The sequence below is a fragment of the Macrotis lagotis genome, chromosome 4 (genome assembly GCF_037893015.1).
Source record: "Macrotis lagotis isolate mMagLag1 chromosome 4, bilby.v1.9.chrom.fasta, whole genome shotgun sequence".
In the NCBI taxonomy this organism is placed as follows: Eukaryota; Metazoa; Chordata; class Mammalia; order Peramelemorphia; family Peramelidae; genus Macrotis; species Macrotis lagotis.
In genome coordinates this window covers 14,639,542-14,654,787 of record NC_133661.1, presented here as the reverse complement: position 1 = coordinate 14,654,787, position 15,246 = coordinate 14,639,542, and the positions used below count along the sequence as shown (strand labels likewise).

Genomic DNA, 15,246 nt, shown 5'->3' with positions numbered 1-15,246 from the left:
GTAGTTAAAGGTTGACTAAATATGAAACCAAATATAAAAGCTACCCAAAAAATATGGTTTAGAGGCAACACTGGTCCTCTTGTGACTTGTTTTATAACCCTTTTCTAAGATAGACACATTTACTACTTTAAAAAATATAACTATTACTTTTATTTTCCAAAGTCAACTTGAGAGCCATGACTGTTTTCTTTTTTTTGTATCCCCAAGATACATAGTAGGAGCATTAATACATGTTTACGAAATTAAATGATTGAGAGCGTATAAACCTTATTCACCATCATGAAGTCCTACTTTAGAACCTTGGTATGACATGGAGGTGTCTCTTGGGTTTCTCAAAGATTGTGCCAAGAGAAGACAAGCCCTGGTACTTCCTAACAAGCTGAAAATGTTTTGAGTAACTTACCATTTGAAAATAGGCTAAATTTAGATAGGTTCATTGCCAGATTGTTCACAGATTCCCAAAATTTTTGGTCATAGGAAATCTCAAAGACCATTTATTACAGTCATAAGGAAGTTGCAATCTGCATTGGTAAAAAAAATAACCCAATCATAGATTCTTGAAGTATCAAAGTCTTGTGTTTATCTATGTTTCTAAATGACATTGCTGAGCTTCAAACTTTATAAAGATTTTAATTTATTTTTAACAAAAAAATATTTAAGACCCATCACAATCTTTCCCACATGATTTCATATTACTTTCCTTGAAACTGTCCCATGCTTAGCCAATTAGAACAACTGTTTCCCATTTCATATTGATTTCTGGCATCTCTAAATCTCTTTTTTTTCCCCTATTGCATTGATTGAATTGATCTTAATCTCCACTGGAGCATTTAGGCTTATAGAGAACTCTCTCTCACTTCCATGCATAGTCCATTGAATGAATAAATGAAATGAAAAGAATTTGTTAAGTGACTGAACCTATCTGCTAGGTCCTATGTTAGGTGATGAAGTTACAATGAACAAAGTTAGCCAGAAAGAGCCTCTTGTCCATCAATCAATCAGATGATCGATAGGTACTTATTAAATGCACAAACTAACCCAATTTCCCTTTCTTTCCTTCCTTCCTTCCTTCCTTCCTTCCTTCCTTCCTTCCTTCCTTCCTTCCTTCCTTCCTTTCTTCCTTCCTTCCTTCCTCCCTCCCTCCCTCCCTTCCTTCCTTCCTTCCTTCCTTCCTTCCTCCCTCCCTCCCTCCCTTCCTTCCTTCCTTCCTTCCTCCCTTCTTTCATTTTTCCAATATAGTGATGTTTATTAGATGAGGAAGAGGTTATCAGCAGAGAGGCATTTGATGCCTCTCATGCTGTCCTTGAGAATGAGTGGAATAGCTAATGAAATTAGCTGTTAGCTAATGGAATTTAGTAAGATGGAAGTTCCAAAGAGATCTGATATTAGGAAAATATTTTCAATTATAGCTGTCAGAAGACATACCAGTTTACTTCAAGAGGACAGTGGGCTCTCTTTGAATGGAGGTTTTCAAGGAAAGGCTGAATATCTGTTTGTTGAAGAGGCTGAGAAGGGAATCCATTCAGACAAGGGCTGGACAGAATGATTGCTGAGTCTCAGCCAATCTGGCTATTCTGAACTCAAAGTGATCTGTCCAAAGTTATACAGACTAATGACATAGTTGAACTGGAATTTGACCCGCCCCCCCCCCCCCCCCCAGTCTCATTCCAAATTCAGTGATCTTTCCATGGGGCCACAGTTGGCTATTGAACAGTATTTGTTGAATTAGGACTTGAAATGTATTTCAGTTTTCTCAAACTAGCTTGTTCCTTACTATAGGTTCATTTTTTCTTTTGTTCTCTCATTTTATCTTCATATCAAGTATAAGACAAATATCAAAATATATGCTCATAGAATGAGATTATGTGACAAAAGAAACAAATAAACAAAAAAAACTATCAGTACTGGTGCGCCAGCTTATGGCACTATATTACCAAAGACTAAGCACCTGGCAAATAATAAACACTTAATAAATTCTCTGTCTCTGACTTTGTCACTTTCTCTATTCTCTATCTCTCTTCTTTTTTTCTCTCTCTGTCTCTGGTGTCTCTGTCTCTCTTTCTCATTTAAGTGGCCATTCCTTCCAGTGATTCAGATTAAAGCCACTCAGCTGATCTTGTAGAAGTCTTGTTCACTCTTCCTCCAAGCATACCAGTGAATATTTCCTCAAATATGCTGAAGACCCTCCTTCCTCACTGTCTCTTGACCTAGTGAGAATTCCAGAATTCCATATCCAAATGTCATCCCTTTATTTTTCCATGTAGACATTTCTTCCCATCATGTATTTTCCGATGCCACTTCTGCCACCTATTTTTTCACAGAGCTCCTCCTAGTTTCCAGGTTGTAGCCCGCTCATACCCTCTGTGAGATAATAATTTTCAATTTTTTTGTAGACTTGGATTGCATGACTCCTTTCCAGGCAACAAAATAAGTAGAAAGTTGGCATTAACTTTTGTTTTTGGCATAAGATTGGATCCATTGGAAGAGTCTTACAAATTTCTGAAGACAAATCCATATTCCTCCTCCTACTCAACTCTGTCCCACATAGTCATACTGATGAAGATGATCCCTTGGTTATCCATCCAACCTTACGTCTAATGCCCTCCTCTAACTTTATCCTCTACCTATTCTGTACCTACTTATATCCAACTAATCCTTTACCTGTTACCTACCTCATTCACCAGGACCACATTTTTAGCTTTCTTGCCTGGTCCATAGGAGAGCCTTAATGTTTGTTGACAAATCATATATTATATTGCAGTCAGTTTTGCAGTTGAGGTAGCTAGGACCTTGAGGTGCTGAAATGCCTCACATTTATCAGAGATGACCAGTCTGGATGGGACTGTGTGTGGCCAGCTGTGATCTACAATATTGTGCCCTGGTGATCTCTCCTTGGATATTGCCTTGGATATCAGCATTCAGCCTAAACTCCTTTTAAAAATTGGCACCCTTTATGGAAATGATGCCTTTTCAAGAAAGATGTAGTGAGCATCATGCTTGCCTAATTAATAATTTTCGGGACTGTTTTCCTTTCTTTCTCTTTGCAGCTGCTGAGTAGAGTGGTTCCGGTTATGCCACACCACATCACAAGGAAACCTTCTCCAAAATGGAGTTCCATGGGCACTTCCCCCTCTTTGATCCCTGAATGTCAGCCCCTTTGATCTCAGGGCAGGATGTGTAAGGTTCACTAATCAATGCTTTCCTTCTTTGGGGCTTTTTCCCCTGTTAAGTGTTTATATTTAAATCATTGATGAGAGGTGGTGAATATGTGTGACCGGTGTCTTTTTTTCTTTCTTCCAATTTGTTTTCTATGCTTGGAAGGTAGAAAGGGGAAAGAGGGAGGCCTTCTCCCATTGGACTCCAGTTATCCTAGTGGGGCTTAAGAAAACAAAGAGTCTTCTAGCATGGGCTCTCCTTTTAGTTCAAATCTGATGGATTTACTGGAGAATGGGAAGAATGAGCCTGGACTAATTGAATCAGCTGGTGTAGGAAAACCACACATATCAATAAAGAAGGGAGAAGTGTCAGTTTAATCAAGAGTACAAGTTCCTAATGGGTTAAAAAACAATGACCTTCCAACTAGATTAAGAAAGAGGAGTTGGATTAGTCTTTATCTTTCATGTATTAAAGCTCCCACATAAAAAGAATCCTAGATTCTATGATCAGAGTTCAAAGAAATAGGACCCATTCTACTGACTCCTTAACAGGTAGTCATTAAGCTTTGCTTAAAGAAATTTTTTTGAGATATTTGCTTTATTGCCATGTTCTGGAATCAAACTCACAATAACTTTGGCAGTATGTTGATTTCCAAAATAACAAATCTGAATAACAGCTTTATTAAACTGAATTTTCACATTTCAATTGAAATGATGTATGTGAAAGTTATTTAGTTCTTTTAAGACTTGAAATGTATTTCAGATACAAAGATTCAAATTGTAAAGCAGCATATACATTTTTTTAGTTTTTTTTTTTTGCAAGGCAATGGGGTTAAGGGACTTGCCCAAGGCCACACAGCTAGGTCATTATTAAGTGTCTGAGGCTGGATTTGAACTCAGGTCCTCCTGACTCCAGGGCTGGTGCTCTATCCACTGTGCCACCTAGCTGCCCCTGCATATACATTTCTAACTAACAATGGTGAAATAAATACTTATTTAATCTTTGGGGAAAATGAACACATATCATTTGGTTATAGTAGACAGCTTATCTTACAAAACATCATAATTTGCTCCAAAATATATAAATACAAATGTATAAAAAAATCCTCTCGAATACTTTAATGTGCTACATGATATTTTACAAGACAGAAAATATGAGAATTTTATTTTTGGACTATGTGGAGGTTGCTAGGCTTGTCATCTTGAAAGCAAAATGAAATTTCTTATTCAGAGCCCCAAAATGTAAGGAGAACCTAAAAATGTAGCAGAAGCACCTCCATACACTGGTTTTAGTAGTCTAGTTTTACAGAAATGTTTCCACTAGATTTACAGAGTTGCTTTAGAAGGAGAGACTTCATTTGGTCAACTGTTTGATAGTCTGCAACTCTTCAACAAGTTCCCACTTTTGGTTAATAGTGATAAGCTTTTGAGACTGGGAAGGATCCCCATTTTCCCATGGTTCTGGATTTGTCTTTCTGTTAACAATCACATCAGTTTTGAAAAGGGAATATATGGGCATGTGGATTGCTCCAATTCCAGCAAAACTCACAAATGCAATCAAAGGAATAAGTTCTTTCTTTTTCATCATGAGTTGTAAGAGGTTCACGACTGCAACTTTTGAGTTAGTGGTCAAAGAGGATGAACTGGAGTGAGTCTTCTAAAGGGAAGAATTGTAGCAGAAATTAATTCTTTAATAAAAAAAATTAATAAGAAAAAAGTAATCATTTGATCAAAGCATCCTGAACTGGAAGGGACTGCAGAGGTCCTCTTGTTCAATTCTTTCCTTTTACACTTGAGGAAATGGAAGTTTGGAGAGATGGAGTGATCTGATCATGGCTGATAAATTAGGGAGTATTTATTAAGCATTCTAGAAACCATGAGGCTACTAACAGATGGGAGGGGATGAGAGAGAACACAAAGGATTACAGAGGAGATTCGGAAGAGAGGGACAGGTCTATCTCCTTTATTCAAGAAAATTACAATCAAATTGGGGAACCAAGAAACAGACACATAAAAATACTTAATATTATGAGTGCCAAACCAGCATCCATGTATTATATATATTAGGTATTGATAGGCGGAAGAGACATAGAAGTGTATTGGATAAAGCACTAGACTAAGTCAAAAAGATCAGAATTCAAATTTCTATAGAGATGTTTACCAGTTTGATGACCCTGGACAAGTCAGTTGACCTGTTTGGTCCTTAGTTTCTTTATCTTTAAAATGAGGAGGTTAGTTTAGGCCTCCTCTAAATACCTTTTCAGCTTTAAGTCTATGCTTCAGTGATCACTGGGCTTGAATGACATAGAGGAGGTAAGATTGAGAAGGAAGAAGATATTGGCATCATGGAGAATAAGACCAAAAGGGTCCTTTGACACTATTGATGCAGTCTTTTAGTTATGCAGAGTAGGTAGCCAAGACTACCAAGAGAAGTGACTTGCCCAAGGTCACATAGGGAACAAGTGCAGAGTCAGAATTTGAACTCAGGTCATCTTTAACCAGATTAAGACTGCTGTGCGCCATCCAGAGGAAGAATAATGTGAATTAATCTGGGGGACAGCACAAGATTGGTGTTAGAGACAACCTGGGTTCATTTGGGAAATAGTGGGTGCTATGATTATGCTCAAAGGCCACAAATGCAATGATCTGGGCAGGAGGTGGGTTACATATTCAAATGGGAAGGGGGGGGGAAGGAATCCTAAAATATGAAACACCTACCATGGGGTAGGCACTGCTTGAAGCCTCACAGATCTGATTGCAAAGAATGAAAGAAGTCCTATTCTTCAGAAGTGAAATGGGAAATAAAGAAAAGGGAGAAGGTTGGAGCGGGAGGAGGCACAGAGGGAAAGGTTATCACCATGATAGACCTGGGTCTCTCCTAGGCTGGAGAGCAGAGCACTAGGCTAGACAAGGACAGATTGTCTTCTTGGAAGCATCCACCCAAGTTGACCTTTGATGTCCATGACTTCTCTTCTTGGAGCTCCTGAAGAGCAGCTAGGAAACGTTCCACAAGCTAGTTCCTAAGCATCCAACTAAATTGTTGAATGAATGAAATCTATAGAGGAAGAATGGGGCAGAGAAAGTGCTGTGGGCTTGCAGTGAGGGCAGCTGAATTTTCTGGTTACCATCTTGGATGAGATGCTTCAGCTCTCTGAACCTAAAGTACCTCATGAGCCGCTAGGTGGCATCATAATGCCTGGAGAACTAGGCCTGGAGTCAGGAAGATTTTACTGAGTTCAAGCCTGGCCTGAGTTCAAATCAGACACTTAACTACTGTAAGACCCTGGGCAAGTCACTTCACCCTGTTTGCCTCAGTTTCCTCATCTATAAAATGAACTGGGGAAGGAAATGGCCAACCACTGCAAAGAAAACTCCAAGTGGGGTTGTGTAGAGTTGGAAATGACTCTATGTCCACAGCAAACTGGAGAAAATGAGAAGGTTGGACTAAATGGTTCCAACTCTAGAGCTATGGCCTTATCAAGGAGCCATGTTGTGGGAGCCCCCAAGGCTAGGTGATCAAGAGATAGCCAATCTTACTAGCTTAAGTGAATGATGACAAGTAGCAACCCCATTTCTGTAGAACTTCAAGACTTTAAAAATGCTATGAAGAAAACAGTGAAAGCTGAGTAAACTGAGGCACAGTGTGATTCCATGTCACCCAGTAATAAATTACTAAAAGGGCTAGTTAGCTCCTGAAATTCTCAATCCATTCCCATTTCTTAGAGATGCATAAAGAGTGCTTCGTTAGCTAGGCTGTTCCTCTACAGTGTCACAGGTTCTTGATCTGTGGAGCAGAGGTAAAGACAAGAATCCTTGATGATGTTGGAACTACTCTCCCATACCATTCACTAAGCCACAGGTAACCAGGGTGATTTCAGGATGCTTTAGCAAACTTTAGGATAAGGGGACCCTCTCTCCTTTCCCAAAGCTCAATTCTTTAGGAGGGCATTCTGAAGCTCAAGTCAAATGAAAATAAAGGACAACATTTATATTGTTAGCAAACTATTGGGAGCATCCCTAGAGAATGCACCAATATGGACCAAATAGAATATTATGGGATTATATAAAGCAAAGAGAATGAATGTTTGGAGAAGCCTTGTATGGACTGATGTGAAGTCAAATAAAAAGGTAGAACCAAGAGAGAACAATAAATATTCGGATAGCAATAATTATAAATACAAGATCCCACTACCTAGCAGTATCTTGTGTACTTCAAAACTCTGTTCAAGGACCATCCTCTACATGAAACCCTTCCTTATGTTTGATAGCCTCCCTCAAAAATTACCTTGCATTTATTTTACCATATACTATATACAATACCTATTCAAACCCAAACTCATGTATACACACACACACACACACACACACACACACAGACAATTGCACAATGAATGAGAGTGTTTGTGGCATTTTCCTTGCTATCATGATCTTGGAAGTAGGACTCATTTCATCTTTGTGTTGTAGTTCTATCTGCCAAGCACATTCATAGTCATTTCTTCTCAAAAAAGACCAAAATGACATCACCATGTCAGGGTCACAGCACAGTGTGTCCAACTTGGCTGATCAGACCAAAAAGAGCTGGGAAGACTTTTACCACAGGTTGGACCCAGAGAGCTCACATGAGCATTTGGAGAGGAGATGTCTCTAAATTTACACATCTCCTGTTTCTTTTGAGCTACTGCAATTCTGCTTTGCTCATAGAGGACTATATCTTCTTTGATGCAGGCACACCAGACTGGGCAGTCCATTGCCAGTGTCTCCTATGTCTCACAATAGATTCCAAAATACTTCCAAGAGACTTTGAGATTGTCCTTACGTGGCTTCTTTTGACCTCTTGTGTGAGCACTTTCCTTGTGTGAGTTTTCCATAATATAGGAGTTTAGTCAAATGTAAGTTTTACATTTTAATATGACTAACCCAATAGAGTTGTGCTCTTTGTAGTATTTGAATGCTTGGCAGTTTATTTCAAGACAGGAAGTCTTTGGTACCTTGTCTTGCCAGGTGATCTTCACTATTTTCTCAAAACAGTTCAAATGAGAGTGACTCAGTTTCTTGGCATGGTACTGGGTAAAGTGTCCAGGTTTCACAGGGCATATAGCAAAGATTCCATAGACTTTCAGTTTGATCTAATAACTTTTCTCTCCCATCCTTTCCTTTGGAGCTTCCCAAACACTAAGCAAGGTCTGGCAATTGGTGCATTAATCTCATCATTTATGTGTATATCCCTGGAAAGAATACTGCTAAGGTAGGGGCAGCTAGGTGGCACAGTGGAGAGAGCACTGACCCTGGAGTCAGGAGGATCTGAGTTCAAATCCGGCCTCAAACACTTAATAATTACCTAGCTGTGTGGCCTTGGGCAAGTCCCTTAACCCCATTGCCTTGCAAAAACTAAAAAAGAAAAAAAAAAAGAAAAGAATACTGCCAAGGTAAATGGACTTTTTCCACAGAAGTCAGTATTTGTCATTTTGCTGTAACAGATAGTTCCATGTATGGATGATGTGGTGCTGGCTGATGGAGCACCAGTGTTTTCTTGTGATAATTATTAGACCAAAATTCACACAAGTAGTAGAGATTCAATTCAGATTCTGTTGTATCTCAGCCTCCGAGGCTGCATTGAGGGCACAATCATCTGCAAACAAAAAAGTCATACACCACCTCTCCCTTTATATTAGCTTTTGCTTGTAGCCTTTGGGAATAAGCATATGCCCTTTTCTCTCTCCATTGGAGACGAGAAAAGTGCAAAAGCATCATTCATTATTCAGAACCCAGACAAGCATGTAATCATGTAGAATGTTGACGAACTTCTCCGGGCTACCAAAATTTGATATAATTTTTCATAAACTCTCAAGTCTGACAGTTTCAAAGACCATGGTCAGATTGTTAAATTTTTTGTACAGCTTTCTGTTCTGTTCCTAGATATTTCTTCTCAAGATGATGGACAGCGAACACTATATTGACTGTTTCTTAGCCCTTTTTGTAGCCACTTGACCTCAAAGGAAGATGATTATCTTCCAGGGAAGGATGAGTCTATTGAGAAGAACTCTGGCAAGGATTTTTTCCTAGCAATTTCTAAGAGAGAGTACCCCCAGCCTACCCCCTGGGATTGTCATAGGACAATCTATTTCCTTTACCTTTCTTGAGATGGATGATGGAGGCATCCTTGAACTCTTGAGGGATAACCTCTTCTTGCCATGTAATCTGGAAAATTTCAGTTAACTTTTGAATGAGCAGTGGACCCCTGCTTTGTAAACCTCAGCTGGAATAGAATCAGCACCAGGCACTTTGACACTGGAAAGGAGCTTATGACATTCAAGACCACTTTTTCAGTGGAAAGTTCAGCTAGAGAGGGATTGACTTCGACCTGAGGTCAAAATGATCATTGATTTCAGCATTGATTGATGATGATCTTTTAAGAACGTCATAGAAGTGTTCAGCCCATCTCCCCAGGATCATGTCCTTTTCACTAACCAATGTATTTGTACCAGCAATGAGTTTTTGCGATACCCATAAAAACTCTTCAAGGCATTCTAAAATCTCTTTGGATTGTTACTATCAATGGAAAACAGAATTTCATCTGCCTTCTTAGTCAAGAATCCTACATCTTTTTAAGCTTCACTTGCACTCTGCTCTTGATTGAGTTAAATGCTGCCTTTTCAGAGACAGATGAACAATAATTATGAGTAAATTTGATTTAAGTGAGGCAATTGTGCAAAATTGCCTGTCTCACTTTCTCTTCCAGAGTCATTAGAGTTCAGTGGCCAGACCAAGTCAAGATGACTAGTGATGGCTTGGGATGTAGTGGAAGGCCTTGGCATCTTCAAAGCCCAACCAAGCTCTAAACACTCCACAACACCAGATTCAGTTGCCTTCATAATCACTAACTGGAACATATAGTTCTCATCCATTTCATCTGCTGGGGAAATCTTTACCTGCCTGGGATAGATAGCCCACTAAATCATTGACTCCTCAGTGTTTGAGGTCTCTCAATTATTCTCAACCTGATTTAGTCCATCTGTTGAGATAGTTTTACTAGAACATAAAAAAGTATAACAAATAATAATATTTAAAGACAATGGAACTATAAAAATATAAAGACAATGGAACATAAAAAATATGAAAACATTATGATATGCAACACCTGTGGTCTCCCCTGGAAAGGTGGGACATCTCTTCTTTCCCATCATGCTTGTCTTTATTATCTTGCTATACATAATTCATATTTAATGTATTAACCAATATTCATTCCAGAAGATCTATTGGAAACATATCTCATGACTCTCAAAAGAGAGGTGGGAACTACTGATATGGAATACTGTATAGACTGTAGGATGCAGACATTATATTACTTAGTTTTACATAATTACTTTTCTGAGTAAGAAAAATACAGTCTATTGAGAAAGGGTAGTGTTGGGAAATGGTGTAAACAAAAGCATTAATTGTAGAAAGAGCCTGGCTCTCAAATTGGGTCATGTGAGTTTCCACTCTGTCTCTGATGATGACCCTAGATACTTCTAGGGATCTGTAAGATTTTGGTTTTTTCAAGGTGGTATGATCAAAGGAGAGGTGCATTTAACTATTCTTTCTGACCATAGGTAAGTCATTTAATCACCTTAATTTTCTCACATTAAAATGAATGAATGGACAGAAGTCTCCAAAGTCCTTTCCAACTCTAGATCTTAGGAACTTTATTTTTTTTTTAGTTTTTTTTAGTTTTTGCTAGGCAATGGGGTTAAGTGACTTGCCCAAGGCCACACAGCTAGGTAATTATTAAGTGTCTGAAGCCGGATTTGAACTCAGGTACTCCTGACTTCAGGGCTGGTGCTTTATCCACTATGCCACCTAGCTGCCCCTAGATCCTAGGAACTTTAAAAAAAACTACATCAAATTCAGTGAAAGAAAAATTTCTAAATTATTTTTTCCAATAAGAAGGATCCCAAGGATGCCAATAAGTTTTTTTTAAACTTTTTCCTATAAAAGTTATGATTGCAGAATCAATGAAATGGAAGAAACTTCAAAAAGAAATACTTGATTATTCCCTCTGATTTTATAGATGAGGAAACTGAGGTCTCCAAAGAGATCAAGAATCTTGGATTTAGAAGGGTTTTTGAAATGCTCTTACCATCTCCCTAATTTTTTGATGTTTCAGCCTGGAAAAGAGCAGGGTCTTATCTAAGGTTATACCTCCATTCTTATACTAATTAGAAAGTCTAGCAGTCAGAAAGACTCATGGGTTCTGATTTCAGTGCTCAGAATGTTAGAGCTGACCAGAGTTCCGTGAGTCTCAACTGGGAAGGTTTAAATGGTAGAGCAAGTTAATGTCAGACTGGTCGTCTTTGGAGGTAAAAATATACTCATTGGCTTCATCCAGTTTCCTGTGGAGATTTGCCCACATCCCCAAAATACCACACACTTAGCCAGAATGGCAGGCTATATTCAAGGGAGGCCCAGATCCAGAATAATGGGCGTATCTCAAGGATGAGGAGAGAGTAGCTTTCCTTCACAAGGGATCCATATGATATGTCCCTGGACTCTGGTCTTCCTGAGCTCTTGTTCTTTATACAACCCATGCTTTGTGTGTCTGTGCACGTGTGTATTTGTGCATGTGTACACACACATGTTCCCCAGAGAAAAATCATAGAATCGCTAAGCAGAAAGGACCTCAAAGGCTTCCAACCCAACCTTATCATGATCAAAAACCCTATCTGCTGGTCTTAACAAATCTGCAGAGGTTACTTTTTAGGGTGGATACATGACTGCCCATAGCAGCCCATTTCCCTTTGGAGTAATTCTACTTATTAGAAATATCTCCTTCTGTGGGACTGGACTACGAATGGGTAGATAATTGACCCAAGATCATGCAATCATCAAATGTCCTTGAATTCCATTTGAGTGAAGCTAGATAGAACTGGACCTGCTGTCAGAAAGACCTGAGATCAAATTCAGTCTCATACACTTACTAATTGTGTAATCTTGTACAACTTATCCCTTTTTGCCTCAGTTTACTCATCTGTAAAATGAACTGGAGAAGGAAATAAAAGACTACTCTAGTAGCTCTGCAATGAAAACCCCAAATGCAGTCATGAAAAAAAAGTCAGATATGGCTTCATAAAAACAAAAATTCCATCTTCTTTCTTGGGTTTTTGATATCCAATGCCTTGGTCCTTCAATGCTCCTAAAACCTTATGTTTTATGGCATGTGGTTTCTGTTCAATTTTCTTTGTTCTCAAACACAGTATATTTTTTAAAATATTTTTTCAATTATCAAGAATTTATTCTTTTCCTTCTAAAAGAAGAAAACTTTATGTCAAATATGCATAGTTAAGAAAAACACATTTCCATGAGAGTACTCAGTTAATATATTGTTAATAATGCTGGGCTAGAACTTGTTTTACAGATGAGGAAACTGAGGTTCAGAAAGAGAAGGGTCCTACTTAAGGTCACTTAGGGAGACCTAACTTACACTTAGGATCCTCAACTCCACTGACACCTAGACATACATCATACATAAATATATACATGTGCATAGATTTTTCTACATCCATTGAGATAACATATGATTTCTATTGTTTTGTTATTGATATGGTCAATTGTGCTTATAGTTTTCCTTAATGTTGAACCCAGACCTCCATTTCTTGAATAAATCCAACTTGATCATAGTGCATGGTTTTTTTTAATATATTGCTATTATCTTATTGCTAGTATTTTACTTAAAACTTTTCCCCTAAAGATTCATTAGTAAAATAAGTCTATGATTATTTTTCTCTGTTTTTGCTTTTACTGGTTTAGGTATCAAAACCTTATTTGTGTCATAGAAAGAAACTTGGTAGGAAGGACTCTTTCATTACCTATTTTTCCAAATTCTTTAAATATTTAATAGAATTCATTTGTGAATCTATTTGGTCCTGAAGCTCTTTATCCCCTCTTAGGGATCTGATTTTTGACTTATTTCATTTATTTTTCTAAAATAATTACTTAAATGTTATATTTCCTCTTCTATTGATCTGAGCAATTTATATTTTTGGTAAATATTCATCCATTTCACTCATATTGTCAGATTTATTGACATACAATTAGGGAAAATTGGTCCTAATAATAATAAAACAGCAGAGTAAAGTCAGGGACTCAGCTGAACTCTCTCCAAAACACCTCCAACACCTTTAAATAATGGATCTAAGCAAATTATAGAACAGCAGAACTCACAAAAAGATGGAGTGAAAGACTTTTTCTAGTCCAAGACAATTGACAAGGTCAGCAGAAAGGGTCTGTCGTACCACGGTCAGAGAGGACCACAGTCCAGTATAGGCTGTAGTAGCAAAGACCCTGTCCCAGCAATCCACTACCGAGACTTGGAAGCCATTGAATCTGCCCCGGCAGCAGCTGCTTCCAGAGCTCCCAGTTCACAGATGTAAGAAAGTCAAACAAGAGCCTTCTAATAACCTTGACTTAGATAAAATCAATGAAATGAACCACTTGGGGAAGGACTATTTATTCCGAAAGAATCGTTGAGAAAACTGGAAAGTAGTGTGGCCTCCCAAATTTTAGACCAGGAAATTAAACTACATCCCACCCTAATCCTGAATTCATAACCTAAAATATAAAAGGTCCCATGATTAAAAATTAGAGGAAAATGAAAAGTACCTTTCTCAACATAGTTAGAAGAAGAGTTTTTACTCAATAAAAGGATAAAAGTAGTCACAAAGGATAAAATAGACAGTTCTGAGGAGTTATTATGCAAAACTCACTGCTGTTAAGACATGTTTAGCGAATAGAGAGTACACCTGTGATTTCATTGCGGAGGGGATTCTCAAAGGAGAAAATGTCCAAAAAAGCAAACTTTTCTACAACTTGAATTCTTAGAGAGTTGCCAAGACAACTGAGAAGTAGTTACTTACCACATACATGCCAGTTGCAGGACTGCCAAGGTCATCTCTCTGTGTCTCTCTGTCTCTGTCTCTGTTTTTCTGTCTCCTCTGTCTTTCTCTGTCTCTGTCTCTATGACTCTCTCTCTCTCTCTCTCTCTCTCTCTCTGTCTGTCTGTCTGTCTGTCTCTCTGTCTCTCTGTCTCTCTCTCTCTCTCTCTCTCTCTCTCCACTGTACCACAATCAGAAAAGTTAAAAGAGGGCAGCTGGGTGGCACAATGGATAGAGCACCCGCCCTGGAGTCAGGAAGACCTGAGTTTAAATTCGGGCTCAGACACTTAATAATGACCTAGCTGTGTGACCTTGAGCAAGTCACTTAACCCCATTGACTTACAAAAAGAAAAAAAGAGAAGTTAAGAGGGAATAAATCATTGCATCAAGTAACTCTAATAAAATTCTAATGCTAAAGATACATACATACAAAGCAAATGGAAACATTAAAGACATCACCCAGAAGATAAACAATCCAAGAATATAAACAAAGTTTTCAAAAGGAGGATGACAAACTCTCATTGGAAATAGAAGAAAACTTGGTCCACATCCTTATTAAAAAGAGAAATGCATGGGGCTGCTAGGTGGCAGTGGATAGAGAACCGGCCATGGAGTCAGGAGGATCTGAGTTCAAATCTGGCCTCAGACACTTAATAATTACCTAGCTGTGTGGCCTTGGGCAAGTCACTTAATCTCATTGCCTTGTAAAAAGCTAAGAGAGAGAGAGAGAGAGAGAGAGAGAGAGAGAGAGAGAGAGAGAGAGAGAGATGCAAATAGATCTCACTCTGACACTTCACTGCCCACCAGGAATATTGGCAAGGATGACAAAATAGATGAGAGAAATAGACAATTTTCATGGGGCTTTAGGAAAATACTCATATTGATAAATTGAGTGGCAATATAAATGGCCTTGAAAGCATTTTAAGAAATAAGTGAGAAAATTCACTTAACTATTGCTACTTTTTGGAGTAAAGACACTGTTCTTGAAATGTTCAGTGAAAAGTAAAGAACCCATATACACCAAAATATGAAGCACAGGTGCTTTCTATATTAGGAAATAATTGGAATAAATGTAAACATGAATTTATGTGGAATGACTGAACAATTATGATATGTGAATACTTACACCCTGAGAAATGAACAATTTGGGAAATTTCAGAGAAACATGGGATGATTGGTAT

The 15,246-nt window shown here is 38.3% G+C and overlaps 1 pseudogene; it reads right to left on the bottom strand.

Annotated features, from left to right (window-relative positions):
* Positions 1–4,509: 4,509 nt before the first annotated feature.
* LOC141522608 (normal mucosa of esophagus-specific gene 1 protein pseudogene) lies at positions 4,510–14,056 on the bottom strand (annotated as a pseudogene).
* Positions 14,057–15,246: the final 1,190 nt, after the last annotated feature.